We start from the raw sequence: 24,625 nt of genomic DNA on the forward strand, positions 1-24,625 counted from the left end.
TATCCCAGTAACCCAAAGAGTAATTCCCTTTTTCCCTTCTCCTTATTGGCGACGCATGTCATTGGTGGCTCTGTGCATTCCAGAAAGTCTGGAAATGGTTCAGGAAGAAAAATACAACCCAAAATGTCACAGAACCTGTTCTCAGGTAATAACAAGGAGACTCAGAAAGCTCTTTTCCTTTTACAATTTTTAAGTGTGGTGACAGTTGTAAAAGAACCTATAAATGAATGGAATAAAGGTTGCATTAAGCACCTGGTCTCCACCCCATTAAATCAACGTGGCATCATTACTACCTGTGAAGGTCCCTGTGGGATTCCATTGTGATGTGACTCAGGGTGAAGAGAATTTTATGTGCAGGGAGAGAAAAGGCTGTTTTCACAACCAAGGCATCACAACCTTTAGCTCACAAACAATACTGTTGGTGGAAGACTACCCACTGTGCCTCCCTTCATGACCCCAATCATGATGCAGCTCCTTTTGTAAAATGCCAAACCGCATTTGCATTGAGGCCATGATTCTGAGGCTAAAACAACACGGGCTCTTTGCTCTGGAGAACATCATTCCAAGAAACTTTTTTTTTCTTTGCTCACTGTGCAAACTCTTAAGATAAAGAATTGTTCACATGGAACATGGCACTATCTCCCCTCCTCTGCATACGAATGGGAGATAGTCTAAACCATCCCATCACATTGTGTCCGAATAAGCTGCCGTCTTTTCCATCTAAGTACAAAGGCAGGGAGTTCGGGGATATTGTAACATGCCTCTCAATCTTGTTTTAAACTCAGGGCCCTGTCTGCTCTAAGCAATTTTTGAAAGGAGGCACCGTCTACACTGCAACTCCTGGAGCCCCAACACTTCCCAGGAGCTTTTTTGTTTCTGTACCTTTCTCCATTTACTTCATCCAAAACCATGCTTTGAGCCAGGCACAGAGCTGGCTGATTTAAAAACAAAAATTAAACATTGTCTCCTGCCATCATGAAATTCACAGTCAATCTGGGAGATGATCAGGTAAAACTTTGAGTGTAATACAAATTCAAGGATGCCCTAAAGGAAAGAATACAATGACAGGTAAATTTTGATTAGTTATCAGAGAACGTTAACAAAGATTTATTGATGTGATTGTGTTAAGTATCTATTGCTGTATTAAAAAATTACTCCAAGCTGGGCATGGTGACTCATGCCTGTAATTCCAACACTTTTGTAGGCCAAAGCAGGAGGATCAATGGAGCACAGGAGTTGGAGAATAACCTGTGCCATATAGTGAGACCCCATCTCTACAAAAAAATTATCTGCGTGTGGTAGTACGTGCCTGTAATCCCAGCTACTTGGGAAGCTGAGGAGACAGGAGGATCACTTGAGCCCAGGAGTTGGATACTGCAATGAGCTATAATTACCATGTAATCATGGTACAATAAAAAAGTACCCCCAAAATTTGGCAGCCCAAAACAACACACAATTTCTTTTCTTTTCTTTTTTTTTTTTTTTTTTTGTTCTTGCAACAGAGTCTTACCCTGAAGCTCAGGCTGGAGTGCAGTGGCATGATCTCAGTTCAGACACCAAAATAGCTGGGATTACAGGCATGTACCACCACCAAGTGTGGTTAATTTTTATATCTTTAGTAGGGACGAGGTTTCACCATGTTGGCCAGGCTGGTCTCGAACTCCTGACCTCAAATGATCTGCCCACCTCAGCCTCCAAAGTGCTGGAATTACAGGCGTAAGCCACCATACCTGGCCGCAACACTCAATTTCTGATGGCTAAGAATCTAAGGGCAGCAGAACTGGGTGGGCTGGCAGAGGGTATCTCATGAGGTTCAGTCAGGTTGTGACTGAGGCTGTATCATCTGAAGGCTTGACTGGGGCTGGTTTACTCGTGTGGCTGGCAGTCTCGGCCCCTCCCCATGTGGGCCTCTCTGTAGGGCAGCCTGGGCATCATGGCAGCTACTTCCCCAGATTGATGGGGGGTGGGGGAGAGAGACAGAAACCAAGATAGGCATCTTTCATGACCAAATCTCAGCAGGGACAGCCCAGCACTCCTACCGTATGATGTTCCTCACACAGATCAGCCATGGCCCAGTGTGGCAGTCATCTACGTGGGAGGTGACACTGGGGATGGGGACGCTGGGGACCGTTCTGCTGACTGCCTACTACAGGGACCTTCTTGAGAACATGAGCTCAAGCACATATTCCAGATAACTGTGACATTAATGAAAAGTTTAGAAAGTGTCAACACGGGGAAAGTTGAGGTCTAAAAGGCCTGATGCCATCTTTAAAATCAGTTACTCTGCTGGATATGCCCCTTTAATCCCTGCATATTGCTCTGCTTCTTCTCCACCTGCTCTCTACCTAGAGAAGGAAACCAATGTAGCCACCACCAAGGCACAGGGTACTTTCTGGCACTCAGTTGGGATGAACCACCCCAACTGGAGAACGCCAGGGGAAGAGTATGGATTCCTGGCTCCATCTGTGCAGGGTCACTGCAGGCTAGCTGGGATCCACCCCCAATTCACCACTCTTCCCAAGCTGTCCCTCCACACAGCTGTCTCTCTGGCAGCAACTCCCTACTCTCACCCCTTCACCCTTCACTCACTCGCCTCAGAACTACATCATCACACACATGCATCTCCTAGTAGATTTAATGAGCTGGTACTCATAGATCATACAATTCACCCACTTAAATATGCAATGCAGTGGTTTTGACCATATTCACAGATGTGTGCAACTCTCACCACAACCAACTTTAAGACACTTTTGTCACCTCGAAAATAAATCACACACCTGTGCCCTGCCACCCTCCAATCTATCACCCTGAGTGACCACTGATCTACCTACTGCCTTGTTAGATCTGCTCATTCTGGACATCTAATGAAGTGGAATCATACAAAATTCCCCACACATTGTTAAATTGGTCCTTTATTAAATTTGAAAACCAGCCAGTCTGTTGGGCTACCTCTTTTATCCTGGGGCCTTGACTGACATAGCTACAGATTAAGTCAAATGTAAGGACATTCTTCTGTCTATAGATTAACAGGAAAACATAAAGTTATATAAGTCACAGTAATCTGAAGGTTCAACCCTTTGTTGATAACCTAAATAACGTCAATAAAATCTAAGAAATGGGGAAAGGGGTAGAGAGCCTGAATATGCCTCTGGTTCTCCCAGTCCTTTGTAGAAGAAATAAGTCAATGTTTCATCTTTTAAATCTTTCATTCTTGATGTTCATAATGTGCCCTAGGTTAAAAATAAACTTTTAAGTGTATAGCTAGAAGAAGGAAAGAGAACAATGAAAATCAGAGACGTTGTCTCCCAAGGGACTAGGCATGGCAGGGACAGAGGAAGTAATGGCAAAATGTTGTTTATCTGTTGGAAAACCAGGAGCCAAAAGGGGCATGGGGGTAAAAATGACAAACAGGCAGAGACAGATCATCTGAGAAGCGCACTGGCAACACATAAGAGTTCAGCCACCAGAGCCCATGCTTTTAGTCATCTTATGTAGTACAGGAAAATACTAATTATGAAAGAATGTAAAAATATATCAATAAATAAAATGTATAATAAAGTCTGTGCCCAACTGTGTTTAAAATTTTAATTAATTAGCTGGGTGCAATGGATCACATCTGTAATTTCAGCACTTTGGGAAGCTGAAGCAGGAGGATCTCTTCAGCCCAGGAGTTTGAGACCAGCCTAGGCATCATAGTGAGGCACCCTGCCTCCCAGTCCACTAAAAAAATACAAAGATTAGCCAGGCATGGTAGTGCGTGCCTGTGGTCCCAGATACTCCGGAGGCTGAGATGGGAGGATCGCTTGAGCCCAGGAGGTCCAGGCTGCAGTGAGCTGTGATTGCACTACTGCACTCAGCCTGGGCACCAGAGTGAGACTCTGTCTCAGAAAAATAAAATAAAGTGAAATAAAATTTTAATTAATTAATTTGAAGCCTCTACACAGCCAGTATAGGTGTTGCAAGCTCAAGCTATGCAGTGGCCATCTGGAGCTAAATGCCAGCGTTCACTCCAGAGGACCTTTGTCAAAATGTGTGACTGCCCTTAGTTTCATCCATAAAATAATAGTAATAACGGTAGCTACTCTATGGTTTTGTGGTGAGGACCAAAAGTGGTGATTTGTGAAAAGCACTTATATCCGGTAATTATTTAAAACTACTTACTCCAGCACTTGGCCCATGGCAAATTTCCTGGTAGCCATATGTACATATACACATGCTTTTAAATACATAAAAGTATGTACACATACTTTTAACTTACTACTAAGATTTTATACATTTTCTAGTAGTTTGTATGATGAACATGTATATACCTCCCTTTAAAGTTAAACAATAAAAAACCCTTAATTTTTCTACCTTAAAATCTCCTCTCATCACATCACCCAGCGATAGCAGCTGTTAACATCATGTTCCTATTTACTTCTACTTGTTTCTCCAAAGACGTACGTGAGTGGGTAAACACGATATAATTTGACATTGCGGTTTTTAATAGCATATCACAAATATTTTCCCCTTAAAATTTCATTCACAAACATGGTTCTAATAGTTATATAATATTACACCCTATGATCATTTCCTAGTTTACTTAGCTATTTTCTATGGTTGGATATTCTTGGCTTGTTTCCAATATTTTTCTGTTCTGATTCGTCTCCAACAAATGTCTTCATCCGTGAATCTTTCACGGCATATCTAAGTATTTTCTTAGAATAAACTCCTAGAGTGAATCTGTTGGCACATTCGTTTCTTTCTTTTAATTAACAACTGGAAAAAAATGATTATTGCAGACACATTCTCTTCAAGTGAATATTTCTTCTCTGCTGAACTTTGCTTTACTGAGTATTTTTCCCTCCCTTGGCTGCATTTTCATTCTTCTTTTGCTGTTTTGTGTTTCACTCCCACCTACAACATGTCCAAGTTCCCCCTCCCAAAGCAAACCCCCTCTTGGATCATGGCAGAGTCAACTTTGTTCAGCTGTCTTTATCCTGCAGGTCCAAAGATCTGTTGTCCAGAGTATTTGTTGAGGGGATAAGAGGTGCCAGGTCCTCATCAGAATAATCTTTGCATCTTCCATTTTAGATGATGAGGTTGAGGCTAAATAACTTTTTGTGACTTGAACAAAGTCACGCCCATCACTTTGGGGCAGAGATTGGACCCAGATGATCTGACTGCCGTGCCCTTGGTCACTACACAACAGCCCTGGATGCTGCAACCTGAAGACCTCCAGCCCCACATGAATCATCTTCATCCACCAACTTTCTCCCATCTAGGTTCCCACACTCCTCCCATCACCCAGCGTGGGGGCCCTCATGGTGGTGGTTGACCCTTCCTCTATCTCCACCTGCATATTGGCCACGTTCTCCCCAAGCCTCACTCCAGTCCACTCTCACCTCAACCCCACTGTCTCACTCATAGGGTTGAGGAAAGACAGAATAAACCGTGGCTGGGAAGAGGCAATTTAGTCAATGTATGATCAGTTTTACATGTCAGCTTGGCCAGGCTAGAGTCTCCAGTCATCCAAACACCATCCAAACAGTTGACTGTAAGCAAAGATTATCCTAGATAATTTGGTTGGCCTGAGACATTCAGTTGAAAGACCTTAAAAGCAGAACAGAAAACAGAAAATTCTGTCTGTGGACTGCAGCGCCAGCTCCTGCCTGAGAGTTTCCAGCCTGACCTTCCTGAACTTGCCTAGTAATCCCCCACAATTGCATAAGCCAATCCCTTGCAATAAATAAAATAGATCGAGATGTAGATAGATGGAGATATAGATCCTACTGGTTCCATTTTCCTGGCAGAACCAAGATGGATATGATACATGTCCCAAAAAGAGCCTCCCAGTCATGTCTTTTTGTTTTTGTATAAGATAGTTTTAATCCACAGATTTAAGAGTGATATATATATTTATTATCATTATAAATATAATATATAATTATACATTATATATAATGATTATCAAATATATATTTATATCTACCTACTTGTGTTATATATTTATATATGCGTGTGTGTGACACATAAAATTCTAAAAATATATCTGCATATCTACTTAATTTGTATTTCTGGCCCCATTTAGTCTAATGACAGAAAATATGACTCATCAAGTCTAAGTAATCTCAAATAATTCAGGCTGAATTCCTCAATTCATCAATTTCTCCCTCCTCCGGCCTCTGCAGAATTGATTCTAACTTTCAGGGAGTTGAAGCAGCACTGCCCTGGGGGCCTCTCTTCCAGCTCTCAGGCCCTCCCTGCACAGCTCTGGTGCCCACGGGGATGCACCCATGGCGATGCAAGGCCCTGTCTGACCATCAGACCTCCTGTCCTCACTTGAGATGTTTACTTCTAGTCCCCAATCCTGTCCCAACCACAGGATGTAACCCAGACCCTGGTCTCTATCCCAAGGTTTATCCTTGTCAAGCGGTTCTCAGTAGCATGCCTCTGCCACTCCCAGTCACAGAGGACAATATTGGCTCCCCTCTTTATGGGGGGAGGAGAAAAGGGGGCATATCCCAGACCCCTGGGCTTAAGGCTTCCATGTTCCCATCTCTTCTCTTTAATGCCAAGATGACATAAGGTACTTTCTGCAGGCACAGACAACCAGGCAGGAAGAGGGGCCCACATTCCTTCTAATCTCCGTTCATGAGTACCCTCTGGGGATCTATCAACCCAAGCTTGGTGCATGGACAAAGGGTACCTTATTCTCTTCCTTTCTTCTAAGACTATGGACTGCTTCTCCCCCAGGCAAATGGAATCTTTGTCAATTCCAAGTGAGCTTGAAAAATCTCATTCTTTTTTACTTATTGTTTAGATCAGAACCTAAAATCAAAAGTTTCAAGAAGCTCAAGTTCTAAAAAGGCTTTTTTCTCTCAAGAGCTTTGGCTCTGTCTTAAGTTTCAATGTTCTACTTTGAAACACAAAAGCTGAGATCAACATTGATTTATTTGTTTTTTATCTGAATGATTGCTATAAGTGACACCTTTTGGAGCAGTATGTCCTAGCTGGTTGAATTGGAGTTGGGAAACACATTGCAAGAAAGGGTAGAAAGAGACATACTTTGCTGAATCTTCTGCAGTAACTTTTGTGTCTGTTACCACAAGCTTATTTATGATAAGATGCTTCCTAACTTTCCTCGCTCACCCTTACCTCATCCCTGGACCAAGCACGAAATTTGTTTTATACGTGCTAGGTTTAGCTGATTTCAGTGTGACTTCCCCAGGGCAGAAGAGACAGTGGTTGAAGGATGAAGAATCAACCTACCCAGGGGAATCAAAGATTGCTCCTAGGGAATGGAGCAGACATAATTAAATGAGTTTTTTCTTTCCCCGGTGTATCTAATATTCATTTTTGTATGTACTTGGAGCAAATGAATTTAAATGAATTTTCAGTTAGAGTTAAATCAACTCATTAAAACACATTGAAGGAATTAGAAATGTAAAATCATTTCCTGCTGCAATTCATTCATCTCTAAGTCTATAACTGACTTGAATCTAGGCGAAGGTCGTTGCTTAAAGGGGACAGTGGCCTTTATTCTTTCAACCTACAAACTTTTACAGTTTGCATGGAGTTTTCACACCCATGAACTCAAACAAGACTGAATAGGCCTGTATGGTGGACAAAACAGAAGTAAATGCCTCCACTATTCAGGGGAGGAAAGTGAGCTCAAAAAAGTTTAATATTGTTGCCTAAGGATACTCAACCAGCAAATGGCAATACTGAGACAGGAGCAGGTCTTCAGTCCAAACCCACATACCAGAGCTTGCCTAGGAAGCTGGTCACTCTCGGACCACCTTTTCCATCACTGGGCCCACACTCTGCCCTTCTTTACCCAGTTCTGACCTCTGAGATGCTGAACCTGGGGTGTCCTTGGCATTGAACTTCGAGTTGCATTATTTTCCCATTGTTTTACCCACAATTATCTTGTCTTCCTTTTTTTTTTTTTCTTTGAGATGGAGTCTCGCTCTGTTGCCCAGGCTGGAGTGCAGTGGCCTGATCTCAGCTCACTGCAAGCTCCGCCTCCCGGATTCACGCCATTCTCCTGCCTCAACCTCCCGAGTAGCTGGGACTACAGGCACCTGCCACCACGCCTGGCTAATTTTTTTGTATTTTTAGTTGAGACGGAGTTTCACCATGTTAGCCAGGATGGTCTCCATCTCCTGACCTTGGGATCCGCCCACCTCAGCCTTCCAAAGTGCTGGGATTCCAGGCATGAGCCACCGCGCCCGTCCTATCTTGTCTTGTTTTTAAAAGTATGGCTCACTCTAATTTTCTTCTATAACTAACAGTTTCATGAATAACATTTAAAAATTTAATCAATCTGATTTGTGCTAGGTGACATGGATAAAGTAAGAAGCCAGCTTTTTGTTCTCTAAATATATAGTTGATAATTAGATAACCACCTACCTTTTCTTCAAAGGGATTTAATTTCCATAATGTTCCAAATTTGCATATATATTTGGAGTGGTTTCATGGCTATATTCTTCTTGATGGACCTGTCCGTATCTGCATGAGTACAATCTTGGTTAAATTTCTCTAATTCCTATTTAAGTGGCTAACCAGGCTGACCCCTTGATTTTTTTTTTTTTTTTTTTTTTTTTTTTTTGGAGTTGTTTAAAATTTTCTGGGACTTCCTCACTTGTATTTTTTCAGCACCAAAAATCTTATTATCCATACAAGTACTTTTCTTAAAAAAATTCACTTTAACCAAAATTTAAAACTACACAAATTAACAATCCCACCCATGGAAAGGCATGGTCATTCTCAGAAGAACAAAAGATCCTGTGCCACAGTGAAAATACATCAACTGTTTGCATGTTTGAGTGTGTGCTATGGTTCCAGTGCATCTTGCTGCTTGATCCATTTGTCCCTCAGTGGCCTTACATCCTGGGTACTGTCATATCTCCATCTTACGATGAGGACAGTGAATGTTCCACTTTTATCTTATACCAAGTAAACTTTTGAAAATTTTTGTGAAAATCCAATAAATATCCAACTAGAATGCTAGTAGAGTTCCTCTCACATATTTAGATTAATGTGGGGGAAAGGAGTTCTCCCTGATGTTGAATCATACCCAAAGAAGATATATCTCATTGGGCAGCCCTTCTGTAAGACTCTTTAATAGAGTTCTACTGTTTTCATCATGCAATTCATGCACGTGTTTAGCTCATTCTTATTTCTGCATATTTTATGATTTTTGTCACTATTGTAGAGGAAATCTTTTCTTCACTGTACTTTTTTGTAAAACAAAATATATAAATATTGCCTAAGAAGAGAAAGCAAAATTATTATTTTGCAGACAATGTAATAACTTTTAAGAAAACCCAACAGAATCTACAAAGTATAGTATTAAAAACAATAAAACAATTAAAGCATGTGGATGATACCAAAAAATATAAAACTCAGTAGTTTCCTGTAAAATAATTACTTCACCTTAAAAATTACTTTCCTGTGGAAAGGAAGTTGTATATATATTTTACATAAAAGCCTAATAAAAACAACAAATTTTATGTTGAAAAATGTTCCCTTCTAGTTCAGGCATTATTTGCATCTATAAAATTTTAATTGCTTCTATCAATATGTAGTATTTTACTTATTAGGATATTTTAAAGTATTATATTTTAATATTGCATTATGCCCAGCAAGTCACAAAGTGCATCTGACAGTATCCTATGCACCCTCTTCCACCGGCGTACAGATGTGCAACCCCACAAGCAACTTGTCACCACTTCCAATGTTTGTGAGGATAGTGGAGCTGAAGAACACTAGAAACTACTATGGAGTTAGCATGACTAATGTTTAATTAACTGGGTTGTAGAAAGACCAGAAGATGTTCCACTGTTTTCCCCGGTCACAATTTATACTCCCTGTTCCAAGAATGTGTCTCCCACAGCGTCCTCCCCCATTGGTCTGCACTAGCTCTGCAGCTTTATTTCATCAGGCTGGAGTCTCCTTTCCTCTCCCCTGCTATAGTTCGTGAACAAATGCTGTGGATGCCATCAGGGCCAGCTTCCTGGTCATACGGTCCATGCGGTGACAAAGGGTCCCTTGTTTGGAAGGGGCTCCATGCTCTGCTATCACTATCATGAACTTCATGGTTTTAAAACAACAGGCCCCACATTTTCATTTTGCACTATACCTTGCAAATGATGCCATTATGTCCTGTCCAGGCTCTGATCATGTCTCGCTGTTGCCTCTGTTGACATCAGGTCCCGGCCACCATTGCCTGTATCTTAGGGCAAGGCCCTTCAAGTGCTCTCTGCAGATGTCCTTACTCCAGCTGACTGTGGGATCTCAACCAACAGCCAGACAGAGCCTCCTAAGCACCTGTCCAGATAGTGTCACTCCTCTGCTGACCCCTCCCCTGGGGGACCAGCTTATCAGAGTCAAGGCCAGGGTCATGTCATCGGCCTCCCAGGTTCATCCCATCAGGGCCCACAGTTCCCCCTTTCCCCAGCCCTCTTCCTCACTCCTCAGTCACAGCAGGATGGCCGCTGCTGTTCCTCAAGCACACAAAGACTCTTCTGCCCAGGCCCTGGCATTGTTCACAAATCCTCCTCCCCAGGGGACCACAGGACTCCTACACCTGCCTCCTTCCAGTGTCTTTACTCAAAATGCGCAGTGAGGCCTTCCCCAACCAAGGTCATTAAAGTATTAACATTAGAAGGTTGTCAGCATTAGAGAGTAAAATTACAAGACCTGATTAAATGTGAATTTCAGATTAACAATAAATATTTTTAGTATAAGCATATCCCCAGTGGTTCGTGGGAAATACTTATGCTAAATATATATACAAAGTGTATGTGTGTGTGTATATATGCATAGTATACATAGTGTATATATATGTTTAGTGTATACATATATATGCCATGCATATATAAATTTAGTATAAGTATACTAAATATAAGTGACTATATGTATTTAGTAAAAGCATATTAAATATAAGTGGCATTGGACTTTATGCACAGTAGTCAGCAAAAATAGTGAAAATTGTGGTATAAATATACATATATGATATAAGTATGCTATATATGTATGGTATATTAGTATATATATTAGCTTATATTAAATATATACATAGTATATATAGTATTACATATACACAGTATATATAGTAATACATATACATAGTATATATAGTTTTAAATATGTAGCATATATATAGTATTATATATACATAGTGTATATTTAGTATATACACATAGTGTGTATACATAGACTATTTATATATAGTATAACATATATACTAATATAACATACATATATATCATATTTATACCATATAAACTTATATTTATATCATTTTTGTCACTATTTTCACTGATCCCTGTACATAAAGTCCAATACCACGTCCACCACTAGTGGCCCTGTAGTCCTCCCATGTATTATTTTTCAATTGGATGTGTTGCCACCTGGCGTGCTATATATTTGACTTACTTATCCTTTTAAAGAAATTATCTGGCTATCTCCTCTGATCGACGGCCATAGGTGGGTGAGTCACCTTCATTCTCCCAGGTTTAGCTGGAAACCAGGGATAGTGTCTGCTCGGATGGAAACTGAAGAACACCTAATTATCAACCAGGCATTCTTGGGACACCCACCCTCTCCTTTGTGCCCAGAGAGATCAGGTGGATCAGTGCACAGAGAGAGTGAGCAGAGGGGAGACACATGGGCAAGCCAGCCCCTTAATCTGGCTCCAAGTGCTTTCTGGGGCTGGCCGTGTACCTGCCCTGGGTCTCCCCCAAACACAGCTCTTTAATAAAAACCTCCTTTTTCCATAAGCTAACTCAAGCTGGTTAATGTTACTCACAACTAAAGAAGTCTTTTTAGCGATATCCTAGAATGAGGCATTATAGAAGCTTCTCTAATTAAGTCCCAAAAGTTCTTCCCTCAACCTGACACCAACCTCCATGAGGTGCATCTCTTTCCTTATGCCCAGGGGATGATAACAGCTATTATTGCTGCATTCTGTAGCTTCAGGTGTAGCGCCAGAGCTGCTCTAGAGAACTGCCGGGGTGACAAAGCAGAATTCCAGCGGTGGGGCTCTGACATCGGCACTCTCTCAAGCTCTCCGTTCTAACCGCAGAGGGCTGAGAACCACTCATCTAGACAGGATTGATTGGAGGTCACACAAAGGGTGGCCATGTTGGGCCTGGATCCCAGGCTTCTGCACCCTGTGGCTGTATTCTATCTAGTGAAGCATCCTTGATGATAATTTTCTTCTGCACTTGCTAAGGCTGCCTGTTCCTATCATCGATGACTCAGTTCCAGTTGTGATTTTCCAAGAAACATCTGCTTTAGTGAGGATGTTCACAAGGTATGGGCCTGAGAACACGTGTCTTCTTGCTCACAGGGATGGATGCTCACACTCGAGTCATTCACAAATCCACTTTCTTCCTATCTTTGGAATCTGTTCACTTTCTCACTTCTGCAATTTCCCTCTTTCAAGCCCTGAGCACTCCCTGGCTGTCTGTGCATCCACTTCTGTATCCCCCACCCTATCTGTGACCATCCATTTCATGTCTGCCTTCTCTGCAAGCTCTGTCAGAAAAGGGAGGCCCTCAGAGGCACTGGCGTCTCCACCTCCAGCATGCAGAACAGCTCCCTGCAGAGACTGGGGGCACCATCCCACCCTGTGGAATGAATTAATGAGGAAATTACCCAAGGGAGTGCCTGCCCCAGGGCACAGGTAAATTCCTGACTCCTGGGGACTCTTCTCATAGCAGTGTATGGCTTTCTCTCTCTCATGATGCTAGCAACCACTAGATCATATACACATATACACTCCACATATACACAGGGAGTGCAGGGACCACCCTGCAGTCTGCAGTAGTAATTTCCAGGCTTGAAATGAGACCAGCCTCCGAGAACTTGAAGTGGGTTATTTTGTTTGTTTGTTTGTTTGTTTGTTTGTTTTCATGTCGTCTTCTCATCTTCTTCACTCTCTCACTGGAACTCTCCTCTCCTTGCACAGAGAAAATATGTTTCAAGTGACTTTGTCTGTCAGTTCCCGCTGCTCTGTGCCAGCTCTGCGCAAGCTTCAGGAGCTCTGAAGCTCACACTGCCCTGCTCCCCTGTTTGCTAAGGGAGATGCCTTTGGCTGCCTGTAAGGTTGGTGGCGTAGGTATCCTGCTATTTACCCTGCTAACAAACACTGGGGACAAAGGAGCCAGCTGTCAGTTGGTACAGAGGAAAGCAAAATTGAAATGGTGTGACTTGTACTTGCCCCTCAGAGACACCACTCACCTCGGCCTGTTTCTGGTTGGGAGAAACAGGAAGTTTCATTCCTGGCTGCAATCAGTCCTGTTATTTGGCCCAGAGTGAGCCAGGGCCTCCCTGCAGACAACTGCCCACTCCAGCATTGCCTCCGGATGGCAAGATGTACCCTGCAAAGGATGTGCAGGGCGTAATTAATCCCCAAGCTGTTACACTCTGTCCAAATCACACGCAGCTGAGACATATAAATGGAGAAGGAAACTGTGGGTGCAATTCTGTGTATAAGTCATTGCGTTTCTTTTCTTTTCGTTAATGCTGGGAGTAAAGGCTTACGTAATTGGTAGAATTGAGACTGCTTTTTGTAAAGGCAGAATTCCCTTTCTTCATATAAGGCACAAAATTGCCTGGAATTTCAGAAATTTAGGGGGATGATTCCCAAATAGTTGTGCCTCTTGTGTCCATTACAAAAAATACTCAAGTGAAAGGCAACAATTTGCATAAGTCAGTAAGGTTTCTAAGCATGAAGTTTGCATGAGTCAGTAAGGTTTCCAAGCATGGAGTTTGCATGAGCCAGTAAGGTTTCCAAGCATGGTGTTTGCATGAGTCAGTAAGGTTTCCAGGCATGGAGTTTGCATGAGTCAGTAAGGTTTCCAATCATGGTGTTTGCGTGAGTCAGTAAGGTTTCCAAGCATAGAGTTTGCATGAGCCAGTAAGGTTTCTAAGCATGGAGTTTGCATGAGTCAGTAAGGTTTCAAAGCATGGAGTTTGCATGAGTCAGCAAGGTTTCCAAGCATGCAGCTTGCATGAGTCAGCAAGATTTCTGAAGCATGGAGCTTACATGAGTCGGTAAGGTTTCCAAAGCATGGAGCTTACATGAGTCAGTAAGGTTTCTGAAGCATGGAGCTTGACTTGGAAATAGGTTGGGAGGGTTTGTAGGAAGATAATTTCTTTTCCTTTTTTTTTTTTTTTTTTTGAGACAGAGTCTCAGTCTGTTGCCCAGGCTAGAGTGCAATGGCACCATCTCAGCTCACTGCAACCTCTGCCTCCTGGGATTACAGGTGTGCACCACCACGCCAGGCTAATTTTTGTATTTTTAATAGAGACAGGGTCTCACCATGTTGGTCAGGCTGGTCTCAAACTCCTGACCTCAGGTGATCTGCCCTCCTCAGCCTCCCAAATTGCTGGGATTACAGGCGTGAGCCATCGTGCCTGGCATCTTCTAGCTATTTTGAAAAATAAAATAGATGATGGTAAATTATAGTCACCTTGCTGATTTACCTAACACTAGGTCTTATTTCTTCTATCAAACCATATATTTGTACCCATTAATCAACTTCTCTTTATCCACCTTTGTCCTTATCTTTCCTGGGCTCTTGTAACCACCAATTTTCTCTCTATCTTCATGAGATGCCTGTTTTTAGCCCCCACATATGAATGAGAGCATGCGATATTTGTCTTTCTGTGCCTGGCTTATTTCACTGAACATAATGACCTCCAGTTCCATCCATGTTGCTGCCCATGACTGGATCAGTCTTTTCTATGGCTAATATTCCATCCTGCACCTATACCACAGTTTCTGTATCTATTCATTCACTGATGGGCACTTAGGTTGATTCCATATTTTGGCTACTGTGAAAAGTGCCACAATCAACACGGGAGTGCAGGTATCTTTTTGATGTACTGATCGTTCTTTTGGATACCTCACTCGGTAGTAAAATTACTGGGTCATACTGTAGTTCTGCTTTTAGCGTTTTTTGAGGAACCTCTGTATTGCTCTTCATAGTGGCTGCACTAACGTATGTTCCACCTGTGGTGGACCAGGGTTCCCCTTTTCTCCCATCCTCACCAGTATCTGCTATGGCCTGTCCTTCAAATACAAGCCATTTTAACTGGGGTGACATGATGTCTCATTGAAGTTTTGAATTGTATTTCTTTGATGCATAGAGATGTTGACCATTTTTTCCTTTTCTTTGTTTTCTTGAGATAGGGTTTCACTCTGTCACCCAGGCTGGGGTGCAGTGGCACAATCTCAGCTCATTGCAACCTCCACCTCCCGGGCTCAAGGGATCCTCCTGCCTCAGACCCCTGAGTACCTGGGACTACAGGTGTGAGCCACTATGTCCAGCTGGTTTTTGTAATTTTTGGTAGTGACAGGGTTTCACCATGTTGCCCAGGTTGGTCTCGAACTCCTAAGCTCAAGTGATCCACCTGCTTCAGCCTCCCAAAGTGCTGGGATTACAGGCATGAGCCACCACACTCAGCCCATTTCTTCATATAACTTTTGGCCATTTGCGTCTTTTTTGAAAAATGTCTATTCAGATCTTTTGCCTCCCTTAGACCATCACTCTTCTTACTCTCCGTGTGACTACCATTAGCATCCTCTCCTAATTTACAGCTTAGCAGCTGCTGAGAACTAAAAAATCAGATAACCAAGATGGTTGGTGTCGAGTATAAATAGATCCTGAAGTCTTTGCATGAAAATATTGTGAAACACATTTTCATTTTTGGAGTCATTTTTTATTAGTAACATCCTGATAGTTGAATCTGGTAGATAAGTGACTTCCAGTTACCAATTCAGACTGGCTCAAGGTCACAGATACAGGCTGGGGGGTTGGATCTGGCTCCTGGATGCCATAGATCCAGGTGCTGAAACTTTGTCATCTCTTGCTTGCCTGGGTGGGCTGCATTCTCAGGCAACCTCAGCAAGTTCCAGGCTGCAACCTTCCAGCTCCATGGCATCTAGAGAGAGCTGCCCCTTGTCAGCAGGTACAGAAAGAACCCCAGGAAGATCTCACCTATTAGCAGAAGACAAAGCAAACAGAAAAAAAATAAAACCAAATAAACATCCTGGGAAGTGTAACCAGCTCTGGAGCCAGGAAAGGTGGATGAGTGAGCATCCTTTAGGCCCCACCACACAGACTGGGAGGGAGGGAGGCTGGGTCCTCAAAGGAAATTGAGCAGCTTCTACCAGAATAGTAGAGGGGTTGCTGATTAAACAAAAAACATATATTCATAACTGCATTTAATTTTTAATGCAGTTTCTTTTTCCTTTTTAAAAACTTTACTTTAATTTTTGGGATACATGTGCAGAATGTGCAGGTTTGCTACACAAGTATACATGAGCCATGGTGGTTTGCTGCACCTAGCAACCCGTCATCTAAGTTTTAAGCCCCACATGCATTAGGTATTTGTCCTAATGCTCTCTCTCCCCTTCCTCCCTAACCCTCCTTCCTGACAAGCCCTGGTGTGAACCAACCCAAATGTCCATCAGTGGTAGACTGAATAAAGAAAATGTGACATAGTATTCCATGCATATGGAATACTATGCAGCCATAAAAAAAGAATAAGTTCATGTCCTTTGCAGGGACGTGGATGAATCTGGAAACCATCGTTCTCAGCAAACTAACACAGGAGCAAAAAACCAAACACCACATGTTCTCACTCGGAAGTGGGAGTTGAACAATGAGAACACATGGACACAGTGAGGGGAACATCATTCCTTTTCTTTATCTTGTATTTGTATGTTGAGAAGCTAAGAACGATTCTAATTTAGAATCATTTAGAAACGCTGCTTGCAGTTCAAGCAGCATTTTTGAATCAATTCTACTCTGCTTTATGTTGGATGTCTCCATAATGGAAAATATTAGAGGAATAATGGAGAATAAGGTGGTGAGGCAATAGAGATTGCTGTCAGCCATTGAAGACAGGCTAGGGCACGACCCTTTTTGTTTCTGAAATCACTCTGGGTGCTGTAGCAACGAATCCCCTGATAGAGACATTATCTTCACAATCTCACTATATCTGCCTCGTCTCATCTTCAAAGGCCACAGTGGCTGAGAGCAGAAAGGTGCACCAGCAGGTCACACCTCATTCCACACTGAAGTCCCCTCCACCACAACCATACCACCCAGTCATCCAGCCCATGACCTCTCAGAGGACTCCCAGTAACTCATTTATTTTTTTTTTATTTTTATTATTTTTGAGACAGAGTTTTATTCTTGTTGTCCAGACTGGAGTGCAATGACATGACCTCGGCTCTGCAACCTCCACATCCGGGGTTCAAGTGATTCTCCTGCCTCAGCCTCCCAAGTAATTGGGACTACAGGAGCCTGCCACCATGCCTGGCTAATTTTTTGTATTTTTTTTTAGTAGAGATAGGGTTTCACCATGTTGGCCAGGCTGGTCTCAAACTCCTGACCTCAGATGATCCACCTGCCTCAGCCTCCCAAAGTGCTGGGATTACAGGCATGAGGCATTGCACCCAGCCCCCAATAACTTTTTAAGGCTCTAAGAAAACTTCTTTTTTTAACAAAGGAAGTCCAAAACAGGCTTTGAAGTAATGTAGAATATACTTATATATTTACAAGTTGACGTGGGGACATCCTCCCACAGGGTACACATTAATGTGAGTGTAGTAACTTAATGTGGTAAGATTACATCACCCCTGCACATGATGAAGTCTGGCCATGAGCCCTGGGGGAGGAGATTTCTGATAAATATCTTCCTTCAATCATTTCAGTGTCTGTGTCCTGGTTCTGAACTTCAGAAGTTGCATGTGAAGTTTCCCGTGAATATGAGACTCAGGCCATGTAGCCGATCTCGCTCACCCATCACACACCTTCCTGGGCTCTGATCTGCTCTGTTCTTGCTTTTCTCCAGGACAGGTGGCTCAGTACCTCACAGAAGCATGTCCTGCCTTTGCAAAGGAAGTTCTTTACTATTTTGATATGAAATATGCCTGCTTAGTTCTCAGAGCAAGAGTGTCAAAAGTGAGCAGCCCAAGAGGCCCAGTGGAAGCTGCAACTTCCTTTTGATGGAGAGGGGGAGACCCCAGAATGTGCCTTCCACAGCATTCTGTGGTCAGCAGGTCACCAAGCCAGCCTGGATTCCGGGGACCAGAAGGAGAGTTTCCTTCCACCTCCCTAATGCCATGGAATGGGGAAGGGTACAACTTTAGGATTAGACCCAAAGGGAACTGTTGTGAATCTTGATTTTGCTACTTATTACCTATTGCATTTGGGCCAAATATTTGACATCTCTGTACCTTAATTTACTCATCTATGAAAGAAGGACTAAAAATACCTATCATAGGAGAAGACAATATGTAAGCCACTTGGCAATGTGCCTAGGACCTAGTGAGCGATTCTTCTCACTTATTGTTGTTGTTTTCTTCATCATGGACATCACTGTCACCATTACTTTTTGTTGTCATTGGAAATGTGGACACAGAGACCACAGGCAGATGTGGTGCCACATTCCCACAGGGCTGGAGCAGCAGGTGTGTTTTTCTGTGATAACAGAGCTTCCTGGAACCAGCAGGGTACAGGTTATTTGACCTGAATGGTGAGGGAGTTCAGAGCCTACAGTGATGGGAGAAAGCCCTGAGTGAACATTTCCTTTCAGCTTCCTGAGAGGAAGAGTCTAAATATGGGAGCCATCCCCAAAACCTGACCATGAGCAGGGGTGCAAAACGGAACACAGTCTCTTCACATATCTAGACAGAAGTATGCTCATCCTTCAGAGCATGCAGGTGGGCAATACCCAGTGTGTGTGTGCATGTGTGATTCATGTGCGTATGAGCTTCTGTGTATGTGTGTGAGTGTGTGCATGTGTTAGTATGTGTAAATGTGTGGTGGAGTGAGCATGTGAGTGTGTAAAAGTGTGTGTACAGGAACAAAAGTATGTATGTGTACAGCATATGCATGTGTGAGTCTGTGTGGCATATGTGTATGTGAACATGTGTTTGTAGTGTGTATCCACGTGTGTGTACCTGCATGTATGTGTTGCAGGAAGTCAGAGACCCCAAACGGAGGGACAGGCTGGAGCTGTGGCAGAGGAACATAAATTGTGAAGATTTCGTAGACATTTATCAGTTCCCAAAATTAATACTTTTATAATTTCTTATGCCTGTCTTTACTGCAATCTCTGAACATAAATTGTGAAGATTTCACAGGCATTTATCAGTTCCCAAATAATACTCTTATAATTTTTTATGCCTGTCTTTAATCTCTTAATTCCGTTATCTTCATAAACTGAGAATGTACGTCACCTTAGGACCACTATTGGACAAATTGATTGTAAAACATGGGTGTTTGAACAATATGAAATCAGTGCACCTTGAAAATGAACAGAGTAACAGTGATTTTAGGGAACAAGGGAAGACAACCAAAGGTCTGACTGCCTGCAAGGTCGAGAAGAATAGCCATATTTTTCTTCTTGCAGAGAGCCTATAAACAAATGTGCAAGTAGGAGAGATATCGCTGAATTCTTTTTCCAGCAAGGAATATTAATAATTAATACCCCGGGGAAGGAATGCATTCCTGGGGAGAGGTCTATAAACAGCCGCTCTGGGAGGGTCTGTCTTATGCAGTTGAGATAAGGACCGAAATATGCCCTGGTCTCCTACAGTACCCTCAGGCTTATTAGGGTGGGGAAAAGATCCCACCCTGGTAAATTTGAGGTCAGATCGGTTCTCTGCTCTCGAACCCTGTTTTCTGTTTTTTAAGATGTTTATCAAGACAATACGTACATAGCTGAACATAGACCCTCATCAGTAATTCTAATTTTGCCCTTTGCCTTGTGATCTCTGCTTTGCCCTTTGCCTTGTGATCTTTATTGCCCTTTAAAGCGTGTGATCTTTGCGACTTACTTGCTGTTCATACACCCCCTCCCCTTTTAAAGTCCTTAATAAAAGCCTGCTGGTTTTACAGCTCAAGCGGATATGATGGACCTACCGATATGTGATGTCACCCACAGAAGCCCAGCTGTAAAATTCCTCACTTTGTACTCTTTATCTTTATTTCTCAGACTGACTGACAATTAGGGAAAATAGAAAGGACCTATGTTGAAATATTGGGGTGGGTTCCCCTATATGTATGTTTGTGTTTATGTGTGAGTGGTATGTAGTATCTGGTATGTAGTATCTGTACATGTGTGTGTACATTGTGTGAGTCGTGTGTATATGTGTGATGACTGTATGTGTGTTTGCGAGTGTGTGTGCTGCATGTACCTGAATGTGTGTATCTGTGTATGTGAGGGTTTATGGGTGAGCGCAATGTGTATGTGGGCATGTATATCATGTGAGTTATGAATATGGGTGCAATGTATAAATGTATCTTTATGAGTGTGTTGTGCTTGTATCTATACATGTGTGCATCTGTGTGTATGCATACATTTATGGGTGAGATGTGTGTGTCTGTGGGTGTGTATGTTGTGTGAGTTGTGTGTTTGTGTGTGATGAATGCATATGTATGTTTGTGCATGTGTGCATCTGTGTCTACACATATCTTTATGGGTGAGAGGTGTGTGTCTGTATGTGCATGTGTACGTTGTGTGAGTCATGTGTACATGTATGATGAATGCATGTGTATGTGAGTGTATGGTTCATGTATCTGTACATGTGTGCATCTGTGTGTATGCATGTTTGTGGGTGAGAGATATGTGTCTGTATGTGCATGTAGACATTGTGTGAGTCATGTGTACATGTGTGATGAATGCATGTGTATGTGAATATATGGTTCATGTATCTGTACATGTGTGCATCTGTGTGTATGCATGTTTGTGGGTGAGAGGTATGTGTCTGTATGTGGGTGTGTATGTTGTATGAGCCATATGTATGTGTGTGAATAATGCACATGTATGTTTGTGTATGTGTGATGCATGTATCTGTGCATGTGTACATCTGTGTGTACACATATATTTATGGGTGAGAGGTGTGTGTCTTTATGTGGGTGTGTATGTCATGTGAGTCATGTGTGCATGGGTAATGAATGCATGTGTATGTGAGTGTGTGGTGCCTGTATCTGTGCATGCATACATCTGTGTGTATGCATGTATTTGTGGGTGAGACGTGTGTCTCTGTATGTGGGTGTGTATATTGTGTGAGTCATAGGTACATGTGTGATGAATATATGTGTATGTGCATGTGTGGTGCATGTATCTGTATGTGTACATCTGTGTGTATGCATATATTTATGGGTGAGATGTGTGTCTCTGTATATGGGTGTGTACACTGAATGAGTTGTGTGTACATGTGTGATGAATGAATGTGTATGTGTATGTGTGGTGCATGTATCTCTGCATGTGTGCATCTGTGTGTACACATACATTTATGAGTGAGGGGTGTGTGTCTGTATGTGGGTGTGTATGTTGTGTGAGTCATGTGTACGTGTGTGATGGATGTATGTGTATGTTTTGCTTTGTGATGGGTGTATCTATGCACAGGTGAATCTGTGTGTTTCTCCCTTGTTGAAAGGTAGGATGACATGGCAGTCAGGAGCTTCTCTGGGGCCTTTAGGCAGACAGTCTGGGTTGTGTTCTGGCTATGCCTTTTCCCCAGCTCTGCCTGCAGCCCTGCGCATCTTCTCTACCTCCAGCGGCTTCTCCTTGTCACATCCAACCTCTGTGAAAGCATAGATAGCAGCACCTCCCTATTGTATTCTATGAGGTGATAATTACATGAGGTGGCAGAGCCTGGAGCACAGGAACTCCTTGGTGACTCAGCCATACTCATTCCAAGGAGTTCAGGGTCCTTGCAGTCTGCAAACCTTTCCCCTTATTTTCAAGATCCTTGAGTCAGACTGTCAAGAAGTAACATTCCAGCCTCACCTACAACAATATTTGTAAATGGTAAGAAACATTGAGACAGAGGAGAATTTCTTAGAGAAGGTCAGGGTCTTGGATTCCTTCATACAAAAGAAAAAACGGCCAATTTATGTTCTTTGCTAACTCAAGGCCTGATTTAAAACCATAACCCATGGGTAAAAATGTAAAAACGCTCAATCACAAAAGCATTTATGGGGACTTGTACCCTGCCTGGGGAGGGCTACAGAGCTGGGTGCCATGAGGTTCATGTACAATGAAGAGTGGGAATTTCTCTATGTGGGGCCAGCCACAAGCCGGACCCCATGCACAGCATCTCATCTAAGTTTCTCCACCTACCCATAGAATGGAGCTTCCACTGCCCCTGTGTCACTGATGAGGGACTTCAGGCAGAGAAAGCTCATCCTTTGCCCAAGGTCACACCACTGGTAAAAAGCAGATGAGGTTCAAGCTGACCTTCTCATCCCTGTCCTTGTCCTCTCAACAGACTCCTCACAGGTGGAAAAATCAATCCCTACAGCAAACTCATTATTTTTTTGACCTCTCCTAAAATTAAAATCCAAGATCCCTCATGAGCTCTGTGATCTTGGGTAAGTTTTTTTTTTTTCCACCTCTATGAGTTTCAGTTTCCTCCAAAGAAAAACCAAGGGTTTTGCGAACATTTAATTTTAAGTGCACATCATGCCAGTTTCATGTCCTTGACCTTGGGAGAAGGTTAGCCAGTGGCCAGAGCCATCCTCTATGCTCTGAGGCTGAGAGACGTCAAAGCAAAGCTCTGTGACACACGTCACCTTTGAGTCCCCAAAGAACATGAAGGAGCCCAGCCTGGGGGGTGCTTCTACTCTCTCCCTCCCAGCCCAGACTCTGGCTACTTCCCCTAAAGAGGAGGGCCATGCTGAGTGTCTCCAGCTGAGGACGTATTACTCCAAGACTTATCTCCTTTGAGGTCTGGTCTCGTTAGCGGCTGCGTTGGCATAGGTGCTGATTGGGTTAACTCCATTAATATTCTCCTTCTTACTCACCTACTTTGCTATTTAATAATGTAACACATGTTCTTGTATCTTTCGCTAGTGGTTTCTATTTTGTATTATAAAATCCCCCTGGATTCCTTTGAGTCTGTTTAGTCAGAACATAACAAAGCAACTATCCTGCCATTTACCTCTTTCAATTTTACTACTCAGCATGATCTTGAATCAGTCTAATATTTTGCATTTATGACAAAAATATACAAAAGGTGACAGATGAAATGTAGGTCATGCCAAGTTTTTTTCTGGCCCAATAAAAGGGCAAGTCCTCTAAAGAGATCTTTCCTGGCAATTATGAATATGGCAAAGGAATGTAAAAGGAAGGATTTGAGACTGAGGCCATAGTAATCATTTTAAAGCAGTTACAAGCACATTTGCAAGTAAATACATCCATTTATAGGTGCTACCTAAAGCTGATGTTGGCAAATACAATTCTGAGAAGCCCTCAGAGAAGAAAAGCATTGTTTGCTAAGCAAGTTGCCGAGATGAGATCAGAGGAATAGAAAAATATTATTTTTGATGACGTGAATCTAAATGAGTTATGGGGAGAGGTAGGAACTAGGAGTGGGGACGTCTCTTCCAAAAATAAAATCCTGAGATTCTAGGATGTGATCTGCCCAGTTTATGCAGTACTTTGATTTTACACTTAGCACCAAGGTAGGTTTAAAAAAAATTAGAGCGTTTAAACTGTAATTAATCAAAAGAAGTTTCTCTATGGGTGAATTTCACCTTGTAGGTTAATCCTTTGTTCTACATGAGTTATAACACTTTGGCCTTCCAGGATCAGTAACCCAAGAAATCACATTCCCAGGTACTTGGAATTAAATCTTTAACCTATCTTTCCTGGGACACAATTCAACCAACAGCCATAAGTATCATCGGTATGATTAGAATCAAGATTTCTTGTCTCTCTTGAAACGTTCGAATGCCTGTCTGCACTGGACTTGTCTGTCTGCAGCAGTGATGGACCGGGGCCGAGTGACGTTGACTCCATCATCCTGGACATTGACACATGGCTCTTCCTAGCTACCAATCTAGCTCCTCACCCAAATTACCCAATGACCCTTCCAGCCTGAGAGGCCATCCAACTGAGAACTATTATGGTAATCCACATTTGGGGGTCTTCACATTTTATATCCATGAGTTTAAAATAAAACTTTAATGACCACCACAATGAAAAACTATGGACACAATATTTGAAAAAGATACTCTAACATATGAGTATTTACATTAACTGTAAATGCACAAGTCAGACCTGATTCAGCCACCACTGCACATACTGTTTTTGATTTGATTTGGGAATGGAGTCGTGCAAGTGAGATCTGCTTCATTCAGCCTGAAACACAGCTCAGCTCTCCACATGGCACTACACCGCCGTCTGCTGTCACCCTTCTGCTTCCCTCCCTCTGCCGGGCCTTGGGGTCACTGGATTTAAAACCCAGATCCTGGACCTACCTTCAACCAGACTTCAGATTCTGCAATTAGAGACATTCTCACTGATGCACCCACCAATATCTATTCTACGTTTTAAAGCAATAGAACCTCACATTTTCACTGGGTAAAATGCAACTGATACCTTTTTTTAAAACACACACATTTTTTTCTATCTTTCTTTGTGTATCTGTATGGCTGGCCATACAGATGACCATACATGACTGACTTCAGCTCTGTGAGGTATAATGAAAATGTCATAAAGAATGCTTGGTAAGTCTCTGTAGAAAGGAACTAATTTAGTTAGAAGGAATCTTTTTTGTCTTTCCCATTCAGTTTTTATGCCAGCCTAAAAACCAGATGGG

The 24,625-nt window shown here is 42.4% G+C and overlaps 2 long non-coding RNA genes across 2 annotated transcripts in view; one reads left to right on the forward strand and one right to left on the reverse strand.

Annotated features, from left to right (window-relative positions):
* The window catches only part of LOC112635443, a 30,947-nt gene extending 12,934 nt beyond the window's left edge, over positions 1-18,013 (reverse strand). Inside the window, exons 1-2 of the long non-coding RNA XR_003121913.1 lie at positions 17,811-18,013; positions 13,234-13,373 (exon numbers count right to left, since the gene is read on the reverse strand). This is a non-coding gene — a long non-coding RNA (uncharacterized LOC112635443). The remainder of the gene's footprint in view (positions 1-13,233; positions 13,374-17,810) is intronic.
* Positions 18,014-18,100: 87 nt separating this feature from the next.
* LOC112635517 lies at positions 18,101-22,869 on the forward strand. Its single transcript, XR_003121929.1, has 3 exons — positions 18,101-18,666; positions 21,462-21,831; positions 22,150-22,869. It is a non-coding gene; the product is annotated as an uncharacterized LOC112635517 (long non-coding RNA).
* The last annotated feature ends 1,756 nt before the right edge of the window (positions 22,870-24,625 follow it).

The sequence above is a fragment of the Theropithecus gelada genome, chromosome 11 (assembly GCF_003255815.1).
Source record: "Theropithecus gelada isolate Dixy chromosome 11, Tgel_1.0, whole genome shotgun sequence".
In the NCBI taxonomy this organism is placed as follows: domain Eukaryota; kingdom Metazoa; phylum Chordata; class Mammalia; order Primates; family Cercopithecidae; genus Theropithecus; species Theropithecus gelada.